Genomic DNA, 6000 nt, shown 5'->3' on the forward strand with positions numbered 1-6000 from the left:
AAAATATTTTTAAAGGCAATGGCTAATAAAAGCTATGTATATTCCACTTGTCTTTATACTAATGCTTTGATAGGCAGATACTACATTGCAGTTTTTGAAATGTTTCTATTATTTTAAAACATGAAACTGATCATTAGACATTCAAATAAATTTTAATTAAGTGGGAGCATTATGATTATATTATGCTAATGATAGAAGCTTGTTTCAAATGTTTGCAAGTTATTCAAGAGAAAGCATTAGGCAATTAGAAAAAAATATTAGTGTTTGTTCACTCTGAAGCTATCAAGTGACTTGATTTGCATTAACAATTTTAAACCTCTGTAGTCTCATTCATAATAAATTGCTGATAAGAGATATTCCACGAAATAGAGGTACAGGAAAGAAGAAAGAAAGGACAGAATGTCATTGTTTTAAGATTAATGTAACATAATTACTAAAGCAGTCTTTAGAAGCTGAGGGATTTTGACATTTATGGTGAGTTATTTATTAATGATACAGCATAATTTCATGGCTGTCATGCAGTTCTGTATGACCTCCCATGAGAGCTGCTGGAGGGCCACAATAAACATGGACTAATAATGTTTTCTGATCTGAAATTATTAGAAATTTTATGTGGAAATGGCTCAGTCCTGATACTTCTGGGTGTATTACAAAGAATAATTTTTAAAATGGAAAATGTTTGTACATATAATAAAAGAATAAAACATCAGTGGATAATTTTGAACATCAAAGAAAAATGACCATGAAGGAGTGAAATTCAGTAAAAATGTTTTGAAAAAAGAAAATTAGTAGAAAAGGAATAGAATGTATGGTGGAAACATTTTTTTATTCTTTTAAAGTAAATAGCAGTAAAGAGCAAAGCAAGTGTGACCAACATAGATATGTTTTGAATGCTGTTCAAAATGAGAATATGACTGCCAAACAAATGCAGGAGTCTTCAATTACACCAAAATTTGCTTCTAAGTTCTCTATGTTTATTTCATACAATTTCATTTTCTAAATATATAGAAATAGATAATATAATATATAGAATATAATATATTATACATTTATTCTGATTAATTAATTCTGATTGTTTTAATATAATCAGAACTCAACATATGTTCTGAAACTCCTATAGCCCATGTTTAATATAATTATTTGTCTTTCTGCGTACATTTTTTTGAAATTGTGTAGCTATTTGTTCTCTATTATTAATGCTTCACAGATCTGAGGAAATAGGAATAATTTTTGATTTTCAGGGTGTAGTATGTATCATATGTTAGGTAGGTTCCCAGCAGACGTTCCTTAGTCCATAAACATCCACATTAGCCTAGACAACAGCTTATTACTGGGATACATCCCTGATTTTGTACATACAAAAACTCTGATCAAAGATAACGTATGAGAGGAAAGTGCTAAACTGTTGAAATGTGTGTGAAATGAGTGAGCTCAGACTTGCAAAACTTCCCAGCTGAGTTTTAATGTGATATGGAAACTTTACTTCTTCTCTTTCATTCCAAAACATTGTGAAGTGTAATTCAGGACAGGTAGTTCTATCCCTTCTTCTTTTCTTGTTGCCACACTAATGTTAAGTTGCTAAGAATTAGTGGAAGTAAGGGAATATCATGTTCTAGATTAAAGCTTGCAAGGTCTGTATAGGATAAAATCTGAGCAAGTGAAATATCAGTGTTAATCTTTAAAAGTTTAAAATCTTACAAGTGAACTTTGGCTGAAATAAGTCATTGATGACAATGGTTTTAGGAAAACAAGATTAGATACAAATTTAATATTGTTATCAAACACAAGGGTTTTGCCATTGGTAACCTGAAAATCATTCAAGTCAATAGAGACTTGTTTATTCAGCTTGAGAAGTCTTGGATGCGCAGAGCAGAAAATAATGTAGGATTGAGTCCATTCTATTATAATGCTACAGTTGTCTGTGGTAGCTCTGAGCAGATGAAATTCTTATTGTGTTGGGTTTGAACTAATCTGAAATTGATATCCTTAATGAGTCCAAATAGGCCTAACTGTTTGCTTGGGAATAGTAATTAAAATTGTTAACAAAGTAATTTATATCTTGGGGTATTTCTGTTAGGAAGAAACACTTTCCATTAATCATATTGAGAGGAAATACAGCAATTTGAAAGTCTTTATAGGGCATGGGAGGTACAGACTGAATTCCCTGTACTACCTGAATAAAACCACTTGTAAGGATGAGATCTTGTAAGGATGAATGTTGTGCTAACAAGCTATTAGTTTCCTGTTGGACTTGTACATTGTAGATATTATGATGAGCAAAGTTTTACATCTTTTCCATCCCTCATGACACTAGCCTAATATGTAAAAATTTTATTCAAAAAACCTAAATATTTATGCTAAAAGAAAGTAATTAAATGTAGAAACTAAGCATACTGTAAGATAGTGATACTGAGTATTTAAACTACTCTCAGTTATGCAAGCCCAGATATCTCTTTTGCTGATTTTAGTGCTAATTTTAGGCATGAAAACATTGAGATGTAAGTTACTTGGAACCAGCACATCTTGCTGACAGCCCATTATCCAGCATGTGATTATTTTAAGTATTTATTATGTGTGACCAAGAGTTTGAAAAAAACAAAAAAAAATACTTAAGGTGGGTGACATATCAGAATTCTAATCCTAATGTAAAAAAGCTGACTATGAACAAGGTTGTATCATGTTAAACATTTATAGTGGGATATTCATTCATGGGAGGTTATGCGTGTACATCTGGCTTCTCCCAAATGTGTAATTAATCCATATCTACAGTTCCAGACTACATGAATCTGTAATAGAAGTAATAAAAAACTTTGTCAAATTACTGTTACTGAAATGTTAATTTTCTCATTTACAGAACAAAATACATTAGGAACAGGAGCAATGCAAACTTCTACAGCTGGTTGTTGTAACACATCACATTATATCTTAGGAGATATACTGAGAAAAAAAAAGTAGTTATGCAATAGGAAATATCTGTAAAGGACAAAAATCTAATTTTAATCCTGATATCATATGTATAAATATATAAACAACCTTTAAGCAATGCTGCAGACAGATGCTTTAAGATGATTGCTCAGACTTCACTTGCACTGACAGACGTGATTCACTTCTCTGATTGCAGAGCAGCTGACATAATGGCAAGAGGAACAACAAACTGAAAAATCACAGCTTCTAGATCGATTGTACATCTTCTGTAGCACTCTTTACACACACAACCAATGCTTATTAGATGTGATGCTCTAACTTGGTTAAAGCTAGACAGATTTTAGTAACCTCTAAATTCATTCACAGTGTTGATGGCCCAGGGCATTTGACTGAAGCTGTATAAGATGTTTGTTCAGTTGCACTGTGTTTTATGACAGATGTGAGTGCTGTGTCCAGTTCTGGGCCCTCAGTTTGGGAAGGACATTGAGATGCTTGAGCGTGTCCAGAGGAGGGCAATGAGGCTGGTGAGGGGCTTGGAACACAAGCCCTGTGAGGAACGACTGAGGGAGCTGGGGTTGTTTACCCTGGAGAAAAGGAGACTCAGAGGTGACATTATCACTCTCTAGAACTTCCTGAAGGGTGGTTGTAGTCAGGTAGGAGTTGGTCTCTTTTTCCAGGCAGCAACTGACAGAATGAGAGGATACAGTCTTAAGCTGTGCCAAGGGAAACATAGGTTGGATATTAGGAAAAAGTTTTTTTACAGAAAGAGTGATAAAGTTCTGGAATGGTCTGCCCAGAGAGGTGGTGGAGTTGCCATCCCTGGATGTGTTTAAAAAAAGATTGGACATGGCACTTGGTGCTATGGTTTAGTTGAGGTGTTAGAGCATGGGTTGGACTTGGTGATCTTAAAGGTCTCTTTCAATCCTGTGGTCCTGTGTGATTTATTAAGACGAGTGTTATAACTAATGTAGTACCTGAAAAGGAAACACACCATGCAATCAAAAGGGTAAAGTTACTTGCTTTTGTTGTAAACCTTTCAGCATCCAAAAAGACATGCCTGGAGTATGTCAATAAAATATCTATGAGCTACACACTCCACAGTATGGTGCTTGTCAGTGAAAGGGGCTGGCTTTCAGTGAGATTTGTGTTTCTGAATCCTTCATGATGTCTTAAAAATTTTTAATTTGAGGCTCCTAAACTGATATTGTCTGCATTATATCTCTGTTCTGTGTTTATAAACTAATGATTAAATGTCCAAAGATATTGAAAAAGTAACTGTGAAGCCTTTATTTGGTCAGGGTGTGTGGTGTTGTGAAAATGCAAAATGATGCAATAAAAGGCTGTCTGTATCTTATTCAATGCTTAATACAGTTGCTTGTCCCCAGATAACTACTTTTTTTTCTTCCAGGTAAAGTGTCATAAAGAGTCTGTTATGTCTTTCCCCATCTATTCTCTGTTAATGGACTTGTGTGGAAAGCATGGTTCCTTAAACTGATTTCTTTGTTTTGTGTGTGGTAAAAATAGCCTACAACACATTACTTGAGGTTTATCATTCACAGAAAAGAATAATAAAGTGTCTTGTAGTTTTCCAAACAGCCTCAGAGACTATACACCTATTATTGTGCTTGTTACAGTTATTCAAGCATGACAGGTTTTCAGCTGAGGGGTTTAGAGACTTTTTAATGCTTGAGGACTTCTAATAGCACATTCAAGAGAGTTTCTCTGTTAACTTCCACAGAATTCAGCTGATTGACATTTCTACAGAGCTCACATACAATTATGCTATGGCTTTATGGGATATTTCATGGCTCATGCACTGAGTTGATATTCTCTGTATGTTGTTTAATATTGTACCATCAAAATTAAGCTTTAACTTCTGTCTTTATATGAGAAGGTTTGGTAGGGGGAAAAATGTTCTCTCTGTGTATCAAAGATTAACTCTTTCTCACTCCAGTAAAGTTTTTAGTTATTTTTTTTCTTTTATGTTCCCATGATGGTCTACTAGAACAATTATGAATTGTCATTGCCTATTTATTTAGAGTTTTTAAGAACTTTTTAAGTCTCCTTCTATATGCATTTTCCAAAGTATATCTGATGAGCTTCTTTCTCTTTTGTGGTGCTAAAACGAGACATTCTCACGGATGAGCTGTTACATTATGCTGCTCCGTGCCACCAGTGAAAGGTGGAAATTTCCACCCAAGTTTTCAGTTACAACTGATTTGGTTAATCACATTGGGTTAACTGTTTGGTTACACCTGGAAGAGAATTTGTCATAATTTTTAGGTTGTGTTTTACTTTAGTATAATAAATGTTGGATTCATTTTGGGTACCAAAAATTGATTTGGTGAATTACAGCTGTAACCTGTCCAGGAGCTGAAGACAGGGATCACCATGTAGGATTTTGGGTCCAATTTTCTTGCACCTTGCCATTTCTTTTGCCACTGTGCTCCCTTTTGCCTAGATCATGTTGCCTCTGCATGCAGCACCTCCTTGGAAAGCTGGGAACATGATAGGTCCAGAATATGCAAAATGCACATAATTTAATATTGTTTGCAGATCACTATCAAAAATCTAAGACCATTTTCATAATTTGAATTGACTAATGCTGATGTTAGTATAACTCTACTTCATTATTTAGCACTTTGAAACACAGATGCTCTTGTATGTAAATGCAGATTCAAGCAACTGAATAATTTTCTTCAGGCACTGCTTGGACTAAAGAACCTTGAACTGAATATCATATGAATTGTAAACTTAAAAGAAATACCAAGTTTTCATTTAGTTCAGACAGAAACAGCAATGAGATTTTAGTGCATGACTATGGACTACTTTGGAGTGGCCTGACCAATATTAATGGCTCTGTGTGCCAAAAAATAGCTGTAGAGCAGTCTTCATGATAGCTTTTGTAATGAAACAGCCATGTTTTTCTTAAATTTTGAAGTAAAATTTGCTAAACAATCTTATTTTTTGCCCATGTTGTACTATGTCCTCTCCTTGCTATTTTTATTGATCACTTGTTTTACAGTAGTTTTAATATTTTGCTTTAATAAGAACATAAGAACATGCATAAGAACA

The sequence above is a fragment of the Motacilla alba genome, chromosome 2 (genome assembly GCF_015832195.1).
Source record: "Motacilla alba alba isolate MOTALB_02 chromosome 2, Motacilla_alba_V1.0_pri, whole genome shotgun sequence".
NCBI classification, from domain to species: domain Eukaryota; kingdom Metazoa; phylum Chordata; class Aves; order Passeriformes; family Motacillidae; genus Motacilla; species Motacilla alba.